This window comes from Elephantulus edwardii, unplaced genomic scaffold, assembly GCF_000299155.1.
Source record: "Elephantulus edwardii isolate Elephantulus edwardi_28Jun2011 unplaced genomic scaffold, EleEdw1.0 scaffold00269, whole genome shotgun sequence".
Lineage (NCBI taxonomy): Eukaryota > Metazoa > Chordata > Mammalia > Macroscelidea > Macroscelididae > Elephantulus > Elephantulus edwardii.
This window is the reverse complement of record NW_006400019.1, coordinates 628,067-645,616: the sequence shown is the minus strand read 5'-3', so window position 1 is coordinate 645,616 and position 17,550 is coordinate 628,067.

The following is a 17,550-nucleotide window of genomic DNA, read 5'->3' as shown; positions in this document are numbered from 1 at the left end:
GTGGTGAAAGTAAACGTCCTCATATGGTTCCTATTTAAAAAGAGGATGTTTTTAGTCTTTCTCCATTGAGAATAATATTGCCTCTAGGTTGTGCATGTATACTTTTCAAATTGTTGAGGAAATTCCCTTCTATTCCTATTTTGATGAGTATTTAAATCAGGAAGGGGTATTGGATTTTTTTTTCAAATGCCTTTTCTGCATCAATTGATAGGATCATGTGGTTCTTATTATTTGCTTTGTTAATGTGATTAATTATGTTGATTGTTTTTCTTACATTGAACCATCCTTGCATACCTTTAAAGAATACCAATTGGTCATGATGAATTCTTTTTCTGATGTGCTTTTGGATTGTATTGGGCAGAATTTTATTAAGGATTTTTGCATCTATGTTCATGAGAGATATTGGTCTGTAGTTTTCTTTTTTGGTAATATCTTTGCCTGGTTTTGGTATTAGGGTTATGCTTGCTTCATAGAATGACTCTGGGATTGTTCCTTCTTTTTCTTTTCTTTGAAATAATTTAAGTAGAATTGGTGATAGGATTCAGCTGTGAAGCCATCTGTGTTACATGACTTTTTTTTCTTGTGGGAGTCTTTCAATGACCTGCTCAATTTCTAATTTTAGACAGTCTATTCAAGTGTTACACATCTGTCTATGTCAATCTGGGTAGGGCATGAATTTCAAGGAATTTGTCTATTTCCTCTAGGTTTTCGAATTTATCAGAGTGTACCTTTTGATAATATTCTAATTTTGTTGATTTAATTTAATCTGGTTCTGTTGTGATGTCACCTCTATAATTTCTTAACTGAGTTGTGTCTTCTCTTTTTACCTTTTGTTAAGTTTGCCAATGGTTTGTCAATTTTATTGACCCTTTGAAGAACCAGAGCCTGGTCTTCTTGATGGTTTCAGTTGTTTTTCTGCTTTCTATCTTGTGGATTTCAGCCCTTGTCCGTACCATTTCCTTTCATTTAGTGGCTGTAGAATAGTATTGTTGGTCTTTTTCTATTTGATGGAGGTGTTGAGGTAGATCATTAATTTTTCTTTTTTCTTCCTTTTTTTATGCATGTGCCTATTGCTATGAACTGCCCCCTGAGAGTCCTAAGTCGCCTTAGCTGCATCCCAGAGGTTTTGGTATGTTGCTTTTTTTTTTTCTATTCTGAAATTCTTTATTGGTAGCAATGAACAAACATATGAAATAATAAAGCCAAATTCACCTTATTAAAATGCATTTATTATGAAATTTTACTTTCTTAAACATTTTGTGCATATGTGTTGTATTTTCATTTGTTTCAAGGAACTTTATTATTTCATTCTTTATTTTTTTCTATAACCCAGTTGTTTTCTATCAGTGTATTATTTAGCTTCCATATGGGTGGTTTTTTTAAGCTTTACCCTCTAGTGTTTAATTTCTAATTTTATGGCATTGTGGTCTGAGAAGATACTTTGCATTATTTCAGTGTTTTTGAGTTGTGTTTTTGGTTTGCTTTGTGTCCTAATATATGATCAATTCTAGAGTATGTACTATGTGCGCTTGAGAAAAAAGTGAATGAAGTTTTAGTTGGATGCAATACCCTGAGTACATCCGCAAGGTCAAGTTGGCTGATTGTATAGTTTAGATCTTCTGCATCTTTGTTAATTTTCTTTTGAGTCGACCTATCCTTTGATGTGAATGAAATAATAATAATAAAAAAATAACCAAACAGTTTACACCTGACTTTCTACTGAATCAAGAGAACCTACCCTCCAGAATCCAAATGCTTCACACATGAGCCTCCAAACTGGAGACTTTGTCAGGGCCCAACCAACTTTTAAATGCAAAGGCATGCCTACTAGGTCTTGACTGACTTAAACAAGAGACTTCAGCCCACAACCGATTGTTATCTAAACCAGGTGACCAATCAGTTTACACATGGTTGTGAACAAATTATTTTAAAAAAAAACCCAACAAAAAATGACCAAACAGTTTACGCCCAACTATCAACTGAATCAAGCGAACCTTCCTTCCATCCTGGTTTAATCGTTAATTGTGTTTGAGAAGAACATTGTTCTAAGTGGTACAGCACTGGTCTGTCAGTATGCTGTACTGTGATCATTGAGGTTGCTGTGATACTGAACGCTGTGTCACTGGTGTGTCAAATGCCATAATGGTTGCCCATGGTTGGCAGGGTTCGGTAGCGCTCCCAGATTAATACAGGCTTAGAAGCAGGATTGGCATCCACTTCTTAAACAACAGGCTTTTGGAAATTTTATGAACGTTGGAGAAATTATGATAGTTATTGAACTATTGATCTTTTGTTTATAGGATTGCTATGAATTGTAGTCGATGGCACATAACAACAACAGCGATATTTTGGTGAGAGTGGTATGTTAAAGTTTCCTACCATTATTGTGGTGCTGTCTATTTCTCTCTTTAATTCTGTTAAAGTTGTTTTATATATTTTGTAGGTCTATCATTTAGTTCATATATGTTGACTGAGGTTATGCTGTTTGGTTTTTTTTTTTAATCTATTGTGTCTTTAATCATTATACGGTACTCTTCCTTAACCTTTACAATGTTTTTCCATCCTGAAGTCTATTTTATCAGAGACTAGCATAAGAATTCCTGCATTTTTGTGCATGCCATTTGATTGGTATGTTTTGTTTCCAGACTTTGATTTTGAGTGCATCTTCTCCTCATTTCTTACATGTTTCTCTTGTAGGCAATATATTGATAGACTTTGATTTTTTTATCCAATCTGCTACTCTTTTTCTTTTAACTGGCACATTTTCCCCTTCATATTAAGTGTGATTATTGACAGGCTAGGTTTTATCTCTGTTTCTTTTACTGACAAGCCACATTTTATCTGTGTTTCATTTTGCTGTGTTTATTTTTCAGTTGTTTCTGGTAACTATGGTCCATCCACTTTCCTTTGGTGTGTCTGTGTGAAGGTCCTCCCTTAAAATGTCTTGTAGTTTTGGTTTTGTTTAAAAAAATTTCTTAAGTTCTTTCTTTTCTTCGAATTACCTAATTTCTCCTTCATATTTGATGGACAGCTTTGCTGGGTACAGGATCCTCGGCTGACATTTGTTTCCTTTCAACTCTTTGTATATGCTGTCCCCTGTACTTTTTAATTTTATCTTTTTTTTATTGGCTTGCTTCCAAAGTTCATATGCATTCTGTTACACTATTCTTAATTGACATTGTGTTTCATACAAACATTCTCATGCATTATGTTTTATAAAATGAATCACCATTAGACTTTGCCCATCATTACCCTGTCTTTTCTCCCAGATCCTTCACATTTCCTTCCAACCTCCCTCCACCCACCAAACTGTGCAGCCCTACGGTTTCACCCCTACCCAACCTCAGCCCTCCCCACCTTGAGTTCCCATACATGGTTTTACTAGTTATTATGTGGATATGGATTGGATATGGGTGGATTTGATGTGGAATATGTGAGAGAGAACTCTTTGTTCTAGTGTTCTCTTTCTTCATTGGTTTTGGTTCTTACTCTTTTGTTCAGTGATATATTGCCAGCATCTAGAACCCCTACATAGATGGTGCTTCAGAAGTTTTGAATTAATGAATGATAACAGTGGTTTCAGTAACATGGTTAGGAAGGAAGGCTTGATTAAAAGCACTGAGATTATGAGGAAGTTTAGATTATGATTTAGAATATTATTAACAGAAGTTATCATACACGAAAACGTAGAAATTGAGAAGAGTCAGAGGGGAGTGTCAGGTCAAAGAAGTTTTTTGTTTGCTTGGAATTTTAAAAAACTTATTATTTTTTTTTTTACTAATGGATGATATGACACACTTTTATGCTTCACATAATGAACCAGAAGAGTGAGAGAAACTAACAAGTGTGAGGTAGATGAGACAATCACCAAAGTAAAATCCTTGAGCAGAAGAGAAGCGTTAAGTTTTAGAGCACCTAAAAGAGGAGTCATATTTAGTAAAGCACAGACACCACTGGTAAACAGGGGAAAGGCTAAATATATGGCTGAGATGCAAGTTGTTGTTGTTAGGTGCTGTGGAGTTGAGTATGACTCATAGAGACACTATGAACAACAAATCTGCACCCCATGCTATCCTGTGCCATCCTCACAATCTCTGACTACTCGAGCCCATTGCAGTAGTCACTGTGTCAATCCATCTGGTTGCGGGTCTTCCTCTCATTTGCCAGCCCTCCACTTTTTCAAGCGTGATGTCCTTCTCCAATCACCTCTCCTAGCAACATGGCCAAAGTATGTGAGACAAAGTTTATTGTATTTACTTCTAAGGAGCACTCTGGCCGTACTTTTCCTAAGACATATCTGATTGTTCTTTTGGCCATCCATGGAATATTCACTGGTCTTTTCCAACACTACAGCTGAAGTCATCAATTCTTCTTCTGTCATCCTTATTCATTGTACAGCTCTCAGTAAATGATTGAAAAGACCATGGCCTGAATAAGGTGCACCTTAGTCCTCAAACTGACATCATTGCTCTTCAATAATTTGGAGAGGTCCTTGACTACATACTTTACCAGTGCAATATGTCTGCTGATTTCCTGACTGCTGGTACCAAGTATGTTGATATTGGATCAAAGTAAGATGAGATTGTTGACAGTTTCAATATTTTCTCCATCTATCATGATGTTGCCTGTCTGTCCAATGAAGAATTTTTGCTTTCTTGTTGAAATGTAATCTGTGTTGAAGGCTGCAATCCTTGGTCCTCTACAGCTAACTCAAGTCCTCCTCGAATTCAGTAGCCAAAGTAGTGTCATCTATATAATGAAGTTGTTGTCGTACCATCAAGTCAACTACGATGCAAAGCAAGCCTGTGAATAAATAGATCTGAACTGTGCCCTGTCTGGTGTCATCCTGTGATCTCTCATATACTTGAGCCCATTGGTACAGTTCATGTTTCCACTTATTAAAATATGTTTGCCATTATTTTTCCTCATTTCTACCGACTTCCAATCTGGGCTTTACCACTAATACTATAACTGCCCATGTTCCTCTACTGTTCATAGGGTTTTCAGAGGTCTGTTATTTAAGAAGTTGATAGCCAATCCTGCTTCCTAGTCTGACTTAATTGGGGAGCTCTACTAAAACCTGTCCACCGTGAGTAACCCTTGTGGCATTTGGTGCATTGGTAACATAGCTAAGAATCCCAGAACACTTAATTGTGCTTATGCAAAAACTATACCTAGACCAAGATTGTGTATCATCTACTTGGAACCGACCCATTGCTGACCCTCCAGTGGGCTTTCAGAGGCAGTTAATCGCACAGGAGGAGATTGCCCATCCTTCTTCGATGGACCAGCTGGTGGATTTGAACTATGTACCTTTGGGATTGCAGCACAGCTTCTTGCAACTAGGCCAGCAGATATTCCTAAGAGGATATTATGTGGTTTAAAATTAAGAAAACTATGTGGCAGGGTTTTATCCTTTCTCCAAACCTATTCAATCTGTATGCCGAACAAATTATTCAAGAAGCTGGACTCTATGAAGGAGCATGTGACATTAGGAACAGAGGAAGACTCATTAACAACCTGTTTTGCAGATGACACAACTTTGCTTGCTGAAAGTGAAGAGGAAATGAAGGTATCTGTCAGGATTCTGTCCATTCTCCATATCTATTCAATCTGTATGCTGAGGAAGTTATTGAAGATGCTGAACTCTGTGAAGAAGACTGTGTTATCAGGATTGGAGGAAGACTCACCAATAACTTGCGTTATGCAGAGGACACAATTTTGCTTGCTGAAAATGAGGAGAACTTGAAGTACTTGTTGCAGAAGATAAAAGTCTGCAGCCTTCAGTATGGATTGCATCTCAATGTCAAGAAAACAAAAAATCTTACCATTGGACCTATAGGCAACATCGAGATAGATGGAGAAAAGATTGAAACTGTCGACAATTTCATCTTATTTGGATCCTCAATTAACATGCTTGGAACAAGCAGGCAGGAAATCAGGAGACAAATTGTGCTGGAAAAGTTTGTGGCTATGGACCTCTACAAATTATTGAGGAGCAATGATGTCAGTTTGGGGACTAAGGTGCATCTGATTCCAGCCATGGTCTTTCTGATCACTTGCTATGCATCTGAGAGCTGGACAGTGAATAACCGAAGAAGAATTTATGCCTTTGAGCTGTGATGTTGGAGAAAAACATTGAACATCCCATGGATAGAGAAAAGACCAAACAAATATGTCTTGGAGAAAGTGCAGCCAGAGTGCTTTTTGAAGGTAGAGATGATGAAGCCTCACATACTTCAGACATGTTGCTAGGAGATGTTATTCCTTGGAGAGGACATCATGCTTGGAAAGTTGAAAGGTTGACAAAGGAGAGGAAGACCCTTAACCAGGTGAATTGACACAGTGACTGTCACAGTAGACTCAACTGTGTCAGGAAGAGTGAGGATAGCACAAAATAGGACAGAGTTCAGATCTCTTGTTCATAGGGGCACTATGAGTCACACTTGACTTGATGACACCTAAAGTCAACAACATTGTTACAGTCACTGTGTCAATCCGGCTTATTGAGGGCCGTTCTTTCTTTCACTGATTTTGCACCTTTCCAAGCATGATGTCTTTCCCAAGGACTGGCTCTTTTGACAAAATGCCTAAAGTATATGAGAAAAAGGTTTGTCATCCTTGCCTCTAAGGAGCACCCTGGTTGTACTTCCTTCTTTTGGCAATCCATGAGATATTTAACAATCTTCCCTAACACCATAATTCAAAGGCAGCACTTCTTCTTCCGTCTTTCTTAATCTTCATCCAGCTTTCAGATACATAGGAAGTAGTTGAAAAGGGCATGGCTTAGATCAGGCATACGTTAGTCTTTAAACTGACATCATTGCTCTTTAGCACTTTGGAGAAATCCTTGACAGCATATTTTCTCAGTGTAACACATCTTTTGATTTCTTGACTTCTGCTTCCATGGGTGTGGATTATGGGTCCAACTAAAATGAAATCATTGACAAATATCAATCTTTTCATCATTTATCACATTGTTGCCTATATTGGTCCAATGGTGAGCATTTTGTTTTCTTGATGTTCAGAGGTAATATGTTGAAGACTGAAGTCTTTGTTCTTCTGTAAGTACTTCAAGTTCTAGTCACTTTCTGTAAGCAAGATTGGGTTATCTACATATGACAGGTTATTGATGAGTATTTCTCTAATCCTGATGCCACATTCACCATCATATAGTCCAGCTAGCTTCTCAGGTTATTTTCTCAGCATACAGATGAGTAGGTTTGGAGAAAAGATGCAGAACTGATATACATCTATGTAAGGTGTGGGTAGATTGATATAACATGTGGTAGAAAGATGAAGACATTATCTTCTTCTTTGCTTTATGGTCTTGGTAAAATAAAACTATCTGCTTAGAGGGAGCTCTGGTGGCCTAGAGGGTAAAGAGCTGTATTGCCAACCCAAAGGCAGGCAGCTTGAAGTCACATAACAGAGCAAACATCGGCTGAGAGAATAAGGGTTCCATGTTCTCCACAATCTCCAAATCCTTGGTGGGAGTGTAAAATGGTGCAACCACTCTGGAAGGCAGTATGGCACTTTCTCAAAACATTGGAAATAGAAATATCATTTGACCCAGCAATTCCACTACTGGGAATATACCCTACAGAAATTAGTGCTGCAACTTGAAAAGATGTACGCACCCCCATGTTTATGACTTAGCTGTTCATAATAGCAAAGAGATGGAAACAACCCCAGAGCCCTTCAACAAACAAATGGACAGAGAAGCTGTGGTATATTCACACAATGGAAAACTATGCAGTGCTGAAAAACAAGGAACTCATAAAATATACGAAATGGGTGACCCTGGAGGACATTATACTGAGTGAAATGTCTCAGTCACAAAAGGACAAATACTGCATAATGCCACTGTCATAAAACAGGACTGATATAGAAATTGAGCGGAAATGAAGAGGGGAAAATAATTAACACTGCATTGTAACTGATGAGGGAAAGAACTATTTAAAAGGAAATTATGATTAGGTATTATTGCATGACAACAGTCCTGAACAAGAGGTGCATATCCAAGTAGACTGGAGGGCAGGAGGAGGGAGGAAACTGCAACAATGAAAGAATTTTTTAAAAGAAAAATTAAACTGTGGGGGTGGGTAGGGAGGAAAATGTGTAACAATGAGCGAATGAAAATCCAAGTTCTTGGTAAACTTTCGTTAAAATCTCAATAAAAATTTAAAAAAGAGCATAAAGGTTGTATCCTTTCTCCATACATAGGAAATATGTATGCTGAACAAATTATTGAAAAAGCTGGACTCTGAAGAAGAATGTGGCATCAGGATCAAAGAAAGGCCCGTTAATTACCTATGTTATCCAGATGGCACAACCTGGCTTGCTGAAAGTGAGAACTTAAAGTGCTTTCTACAGATCAAATAATACAGCTTTCTATATGGATTACATCTCAATATCAAGAAAACGAAAATTTTCGCCACTAGACCAAGAGGCAACATCATAATAGATGATGAAAAGATTGAAACTGTCAATGACTTCATCTTCCTTGGATTCACTGTCAACACTCTTGATATCAGCAGTCAGGAGATCTGCAGTCATATTACACTGAGAAAGTCTGCAGTCAGGGACCCCTCCAAGTTGTTGCAAAACAATGATGTCAGTTTGAGGACTAAGCGGCATCTGATTCAGGCCATGATGTTTTCAGTCACTTCCTATGCTGCCGAGAGCTGGACAATGAATAAGGACGACACAAGAAGAAATGATGTCTGTGGTATTGGAGAAGAACATTGAATATCCTATGGATGGTTTGAAAAATAGATATATCTTGAAAAATGTGCAGGCAGAATGCTCCTTGGAGGCAAAAATAACAAAACTTTGTCTCACATATTTTGTGCATGTTACTAGGAGATGCTGTTCCTTGGAGAAGGACATTATGCTTGGAAAGATGGAGGATAGCGAAGGAGAGGAAGACCCTCATACAGGTATTGATACAATGGATTAACCCAGCGATGGGACCACGTGTGTCAGAGGTTGAGGGGCTGGCATAGGGTTGGACAGGGTTCAGATCTTTTGTTCATAGAGTTGCTATGAGTCATACTTGACTCAACAGTGCTTAACACAACATGTTGTCCCATCAGTCTTGTCTTGGTCATGTTAAGGTACCATCAAGTCAGCCCCATTTCATAAAGACTGTACAGTCCCATGCAAACCTGTGTGATGTTGTGTCATGCTCACAACCTCACGGATGCAGCTACTGTGTCAGTCCATCTGATTGAGGGCTTTCCTCTTGTGCACTGACACTACCTTCTCAAGCATAATGCCTTTACTCAGGGACTGGCATCTGATAAAATGCCAAAAGTTATGAGATGAAATCTGACTTCTTTTTTTTTTTTAAGTCTGACTTCTAAGGAGCATTCTGACAACCTTTCTTCCAAGATAGAATTCTTTCTTCTGACAGTCCATAGTATGTTTCATATTCTTTGGCAACTTAACTATTCAAAGACCTCGATTTTGCTTTGGTCTTCCTTATGCGTTATCCAACTCTCATGTGCAAATGAGGTGATTTAAAATACCATGTCCAGCCCAATCACTGAGCCGCCACCGAGGACTCAGCTGCCTCCCCCTTGAGCCCCCTCACTTCCCGATGCTCCGTCCCCCATGCCCGCCTTCTCCCGCCACCGCCTTTCGCAGGCCGTTTCCACCGAGGAAAAGAAATCGTAGCGTATGTCTGCTCTCCAGAACCTCCCCTCTTTCTACCCCTTTGCTGATGCAAGTCAGGGTGATGTCCTGCTTCCTGCTGGGACTGAGGATTAGATCCATATAAGAATTCAACAGAGAACTGACGGGCAGACCCTTACAGCTGTCCAAGGGATCGCAGATGATTAAGCTAAAAAGAAACTAGTGGAGGCGTTTAAGTTTGCCTGCCATGGTTCTGTGCTTGAGCATCCAGAATATGGAGCAGTAATTCAGCTACAGCGTGACCAGCGTAAGAACATATGCCAGTTCCTTGTAGAGACTGGACTGGCTGAGGACGACCAGCTGAAGGCTCATGGGTTCTAAGTGCTTGGGGAGCACTGGAGCTCAAGTGAGCATTTCCTTGCAAGGAGTACAAAATTTCCCTTCTGTCCCTTGTCACAAGTTTAAAACTTCACAGCTTGTATAATGTAACCATTTGGGGTCCACTTTAACTTGGACTAGTGTAACACTTTCATGCAATAAACTGAAAAGAGCCATGCAAAAAAATCATAATAATACAAGTCACTGCTTGATGTTTTTTTCTTCGTCCCTGATCAGTGCAGTATCTCTCCAGAGAATAAGGGACTGTAGGGCTACGAGAGTAGAAGTGGGCTGAGGTGGGAGTGACACAGTGGCTTTGTCTGTCACAGCCCTGTTATGAGCCTCCGTTGAGGTCGGCCATTAAAACATGCTTCATATAAAGATGGAAAGACCCTCTTGGCTCCAGGTGTTCCCTCCAGCACCACTGGCCGTAACCTGAGGAGGAGAGACCCAGGTGTCCGCCAGCAGACAGTGGATGTGCATACCGTGAAATGGCACCAGCATAGAGAAGTGACGCTCTGTTACTGGCGCCCACGTGGATGAGCCTTGGAATCCTGACGCTGAGGGAAAGAAGTCAGACACCGAAGGACACACGTTGTGCAGTGGCCTCCATGGGAAACACCCCGAGCACACAGAAGGTGGGGGGCGGGTTTCTGGGGACTGACAGGGAGGGGGCCCGGTGGCACAGTGGTTAAGCACTCAGCTGCTGACTGAAAGGGTTAGTGGTTTGAATCCATCAGCTGCTCCAGGGGAGGAAGAGAAGGTGGTTTCCTTCCATCACGATCTCAGCCTCAGGAACACTGTGGGGCACGGGGAGGCGGGGGAAGGGGGCACATCTTCAGAACAGGATGACTGTAATCTGTGCCACTGACTTGTAAACGGAAAAATGGTTCATGGTTATTGGATTTGGGTTTTTTTCTTTTCAAAATATACTGAGAAGGCTTTGTATGTCTTCAGCCACCTTCTGTGCTCAAAGCCGTCGTTAGCAGGAGCAAGCAGAACAGCACAGAGAGCACCTGTTGTCTGGGGTTTGACAGTGGCTCGGGGTGTTCTCATTTCAAGAACTGAAAAAAAAAATAAAAAATTAAAAAAAAAAAAAAAGAACTGAGCATGACACGCCCACTGAGCAGGGGGGACACACATCCGGGCAGGGTGGACACGCTCCCAGACAGGATGGCGAGGTAGACACAATCCCGAGCAAGGTGGACGCTCTCCCGGGCAGGGTGGACAAGCTCCTAGTCAGGGTGGACACATCCGTGCAGGTTGGACACACATCCATGTAGGGTGGACACTCTCCCGGGCAGGGTGGACACGCTCCTGGGTGGAGCAGCCAGACAGGAAACCACTAACTAGGCCTGGAAGCTGCCCTGTGCCTGGTAGTGTGATGGGCATCCAAGTGCAGTGGGGACCGGCAGCAGAGGGAATTGCATATAACATATAACAGCAATGTATTTTATTTTATACTAAGTCTACTTTATTGTGAAAAGAGTAAGTCAAGGTTTGATTTGGGGCTTGTGAAGACCTGTAGTGAAATACAGTCAGCTGTTACCTGTAAGAGTGGAGTAGAAGTTGCTGAGTTACATTGGGGACGACTTATATTTGCATTTGTTACTATGCTAATAAACAATATTAAAACAGCCCAGAGCTGTGGCATTAAAAAAAAAAGAAAAAAAGAGGGCATTGCAAGCCGGCCTGGCGGGCTGTGGGCTGGCTGACTTCAGCAGAACTTCAAGCCAGAGAAGCTGGGGGTGGGGAGTGGGACGGGGGAGTGGGGAAAGAACCTAATTATGCAAATTTTGATCTTAAAGCTTTATTCGTATGTTTCCTGGCAGGCTGTTCTTTAATCTCAAGAGCAAGATTGCTCAGAATTACCATATATTCTAGTTAATTGCATTAAAATTATAGCAAAGGTTGTTTTTGCTATAATCAAGAGTGATTTTGATTAATACTTGTGGAAGCAAATGCCTCGCCAGCAGCCAGCGCGCAGACCGCCTTCCCAGTCTGCCGCTGCTCTCCGCCCCTCCCCGCAGGCCAGAGACGCCAGGTTTGAAAGGGCTTTGTTTCTGCCCCCTTCTACTTGTTTACACAGATAGGCTTTTTTCTTCTTTTACATGCAGGACACTTATTATTTCCTGGCTTAAAAGTTTCCCCACTGCAATTACGATGTTATTCTTTTTAATAATATTTTATTGTGTTTTCATGAGAGTTTACATAACAGATTAGGTTTCCATTTAACAATTTCTACACACATTGTCCCGTCGTGACATTAGGCCCTTCTTCCCACCTAGTGTCAACATTGTCTTGAGCTGGGTCCTGGCCGTTCTGTTCCCTTTACAGTCGGTGTTGGCCTTTTTAATGGAGCCAGCTACTCGTGGGTAGTAGTATTTGTTTTGGGTGCCGGTCAGCTGTTTCACTAAGAGGTAACCTTGGAAGAGCAGTCTTTCCAGGCTTACAGAGGCTCTCTGGGCCATAGTTTGGGGGAGTCTCCCCATAACTGTGTACTTTTTAAGGATTTTGGTTCTGGTCCACACTTTCCCCCCATCCAATTATTGCGACCCTGATCAGGGCAGTTGCGTGGATAAACAAAGTCATTCAATCCCTGCTGCTCAGTCAGTTGCAACTGGGTGTGACCCTGTGGGGCAGAGCTCTGCTCTGTGGGGTTCCAGAGCTGTAAATCTGGACTGAGGCAGCCTGCCACACCTTGCTCCTGAGGAGTGCCTGGGGGCTTTGAACTGCTGACCTGTTGGTTAGCAGCTGCACCCTTAACTACTGCACCATCAAGGCTTCACACCGTAGTCCTTTTAAAAGACAGTTTTCTCTAAGCAGAAATACCTGTATTTTTAGCGCAAAGGTTATAAATAGCTCTTTGTGGGGGAAGGCCAGAGAGACTTCCCTGGTGAAGCCGGCAAGGGCATCTGCTCCCCTGACTGGCGTGCACGCCTGACCTGACTATCCAGGGCTTTGCTGTTCATGGGAAGCAGCTGCAGAGACACAGAGGAGCAAGAATTAGCAATTCCATACAGATAGGAGAGGAGATCAGCATGGCAATGAGCCACTGAATAAATGGTGGACCGACTGGATATGGGCAGGATTCCTCGTAGAAGACTTTAGCAGTGAAAGAAATTCCTTTCCAGGAACCTTTGCACCATGGAAATGGGTAACTGTCACATCCATCTGGTTGGAGTGGGTAATACAAGTCCACACAGGCCATCGAAGGCAGGCTGCTAAGGTGGGTTCTCTGTGATCACTTAAGGGGACTGTGTGAAGGGGCGGGGCCATAGGAAGTCACTTGTGTACAGGCTCCTTTGCGCCTGCTCACTTTTCATTGGTCAAAGCAGGTTACATGGCCACGAGTTCTCACACTGGAGTTCCAAAGTGCAGTCCTCCCACACTTTGGAAGAAGAGCCGAAGTCTTTGTAGCCAGCCCTAAGCACGAGGTGCAGCTCTGGGTAGCCTTCTGGATTCTTGTAAGAGCCAGCAGTCAGCTCTATAGAATGCATCTATGTTTACAGCCATTCGGAAGTCTGTCAAACGCTTGTCAGATGACACGGTAAACGGATTCTAATTTGACATTGATTAAAAGGCAGGCTACCCCCTGGTGGTGCAATGTTAAGTGCTCAGAAGCTAGCCGAAAGGTCTGTGGGAGTCAGAATTGACTGGACCCCAGAGGGGTTCTGGTTTTTACACCATTGAATTTACAGCATTATCCCGTGCAGCACTACTGAGATGCCGTTCATATAACCGTACAATCTACTGTTTAAAATTTCCATCCAGTGGGTTTTAGTGTGTTGACAGAGTGTACAACCGCCAGCACAATCTAGTCCTGTAGCATTTTCCCTGCCACATCCATGGACAGTCACAGCCAGTGCCCCTCCCTGCCCCTGGAAGCCCCTCCCTGGCCCCTGGCAGCCCCTCCTGGCCCCTGGCAGCCCCTCCTGGCCCCTGGCAGCCCCTCTGCGGCTCCTCTGGCTCTCTGCACCAGCCCAGTGTAGATTTGTCTCGATACTGGCAGCTTCTGTCCTGTATCATGCCTCCACTCCTTTTCTCCACACATCAGCACACATTTCTTTATATGCAGATGACTAGTTCCCTTATGCATAGACTCCTTTTTGCCTATTTGTGCATTTGACAGTGTGATGAGGAATGAAAACCATTTTTAATGTAATTTACTCCTTTAAAATGTTCCATTTGGTCAGTTTGTGTGTGATGTTTTTGTCCTTGTTTGATTTTTTTTAAAAGTAGAAAAACAGAGAACCCTAGTGGCATGCTCTGTAGGGAGTTGCACTGCTAACCCGAAGGGCATGCCTCTCTGGCGGTTCGAACCCATCAACTGCTTCCTGGGCAATCTCCTGTGTGATTTACAGCCTCCGAAAGCTGGGAGGTGGTCGCCGCGAGGCAGTTCTGCCTCAACAGCAATGACAGAGAGACAAGACATAGAGGTATTGGTAGCGATACACAAGGTTATGGAACGGCCCGTAATCAGTTTTAGAATGTGGTCCTCGCCAGTGGCCCTTTCGCCCCAATCTCATTCCTGACGACCACCGATAGACTTTCTGTCTGTGGGTTTACGGATTCTGGATATCTCATAGAAGTGGCTGACTGATGTTACTCAGCATATCTTCAAGGACCACCCACAGTTGAAGCCTGCATTTCTCATTTGGGCTGAGTAATACCCCATCATGGGGATATGTCACACTTGGTTTACCATTTGTCTGATGAGGTGTATGCCTTTTTAAGGCTCTTTCATTGGAGTCTGGGGTGAATTGCCTGTGGGGTGGAGGTGTAGAATGTCTTAAAAAACAGAAACCCTACTTGAGTTTCCAACTTGTGTTTTGGAGGGACTCAGGCTGGGCTAGAACTCAACTCACGCATTTGAGATGTTCCTCCTTGAAATTAGAGACCCAGGTGTCATTTAAAGTCATTTCCCAGGAACTATCTCATCCTCAGACACATGCAGCTGGTCATCCAGCAAAGTCTCTCGTTCGTTTGACCCCACCTGAGAGAATGTAAAGAAGGAAAGATGAAAACAGAAGACAGGCACCCTCTGCAGCACCAGAGGGCTCTTTGTGCCTGGACTCTGATGTGTGTAACTCAGTTGGCTTTTACAGTTTCGAGGTTTTTTTTTACTGTGTTAAATTGCAAATATGGATTCCTGGTAACATAGTTAAATGCTGGGCTGCTAAGCAAAAGGTCGACAGTTCAAACCCACTGGCCGTCCCCTGGGAGGACGATGAAGCAGGTTCCTCGGGTGAAGATTTGCTGTCTTGGAGACCCCATGAAGGGGAGCGACTACTATCCCTATTTTACAGCACCGGGGCCGAGTTTGGTTTCGGTGTATCTAAGTGTGGCCAAGCTAATGAGGAGGGCCCGGGATCGGGCAAGGTTCACATCTTGGAGGCGCTGTGAGTCGTAATTGACTCCACGACACCTACCAACAATCTCACTCACTCATTTATGGCCATTAAGTTGGAACGGACTCATAACTGACCCAGCAGTTTTCGGAGGCTGTACATTGCATGGGAGGAGATTATCCACTGGGATTTGAACCACTAGAGAGATGTGGCTTTTGTGTTAACACGCTTTTCTACTATGTGTGTGTATACACACATGTGTACGCGTAGGTATAATAAAACATTTAATCCGTCAACATTTTATGTGTACAGTTAAGTGGCATTAGTAATGTTCACCACTGGTGCACACATAACCAAACACCAACCATCTTTTTTCCATATTTTCCCATCACCTTTCACCATGGCTGCCCCTAAGCAATTATGGCTATACTTTTTCTTCTCTATCCCATTTTTCGCAACTGCTAACAAATTTCGATCTCTAGACATTTTGCTAGGGCATTGTCATCAACTTTAGCTTGAATTTGCATGTGAGTAACTGGTAGTCTGTTCCACAATCAGCACCTGGCCTGGTTTTCACAGCTGATATTAAGCTTCTCCAGAGATTCTTTCCACAGATGTAATTGATTTGACTCCTATGCATACCATCAGGTGAAATCCATGTGTATAGCCTGCATTTGTGTTTCTTCTAAAAGGTCTTTGCAGTGAATAAGTTATTGAATATGCATCATTCTATCATTCTATCTCCAGCTTCATTTCTGTAACCAAGTCCATGTTTTCCAGCAATTGATCCTACTTCCCTGTTCCTAACTTTCGCGTTCCAGTCACTCATTATTATTAATGCATCTTGATTGTATGTTCTATCGATTTCTGACTGCAAAGGTTTGTAGAAATCTTCTATTTCCTCCTCTTTGGCTCTAGTTGTTGGTGCATATGTTTGGATGATAGTGGTATTCACTGAAAAAGATCATTGCAAAGGCTGAAGAGGAAGAAAAAGCCAAGATGGATGTCAGATGAGACTCTGAATATTGCATTAGGGCACTGAGAAGCCAATGCTAAAGGAAGAAATCAAGAAATTAGACTCTGAATATTGCATTAGAGCACTGAGAAGCCAACGCTAAAGGAAGAAATCAAGAAATTAAAGAGCTGAACAGAAAATTTAAAGGACAGCTCGGGATGACAAAAGAAGATATTACAATGAAATGTGCAAAGAACTGGAGTCAGAAAATCAAAAGGGCTGAACTCACTCAGCATTTTGTAAGGTGAAGGAATTGAAAAACAAAATCAAGCCACAAGTGGCAATACTTAAGGATACTTTGGGCAGAATGTTAAATGATCCAAGAAGTATTAAAAGAAGATGGAAGGAGTACAGAGTCACTGCACCAGAAGGAATTGACTGACACTAAAGAATTTCATGAAACAATGTATAAGCAAGAGCCTGTGTTGATGAAGGAGGACGTTCAGGTTGCTCTGAAAGAATTGGCAAAAAACCAAGGCTCCAGGAGTTGATGGCATACCGATTGACATATTTCAACAGACAGACGCTGCCTGGATGTGTTCACCAAGTTGTGCCAAGAAATCTGGAGGACAACCACCACTAGACTACTGACTGGAAGAGATTGATATTTGTTCCCATTCCAAAGAAAGGTGATCTGACAAGAGTGCAGAAAGTATTGAACAATATCATTAATATCACATGCAAGCAAGATTCTGCTGAAAATTATCCAAATATGACTGGAGCAACACGTCAACAGAGATCTGCCAGATGTGCATGCTGGGTTTAGAAGAGGCTGTGGTACTAGGGTTATTATAGCTAGTGTTAAATGGATCTTGGCGGAAAGCAGAGAGTACCAGAAGAATGTCCATCTGTGCTTGACTATGCAAAGGTGTTTGACTGTGTGGATCACAACAAGCTATCACTGAGTCTGAGAAGAATGGGAATCCCAAGAGGCAGTCGTCACAACAGAGCAAGGAGACACTACATGGTTCAAAATCAAGAAGGGGGTCCATCAGAGATGTATTCTGTCTCCATACCTTTTCAATCTGTATGTAGAACAGATCAACACTCTTGGTACCAGCAGCCACGAAATCAAGAGATGAATTGCATTGGGAAAGTCAGCTGTCAGGGACCTCTCCAGAGTACTGAAGATCAATGATGTCAGGCTGGAGACTAAGGTGCACCTGA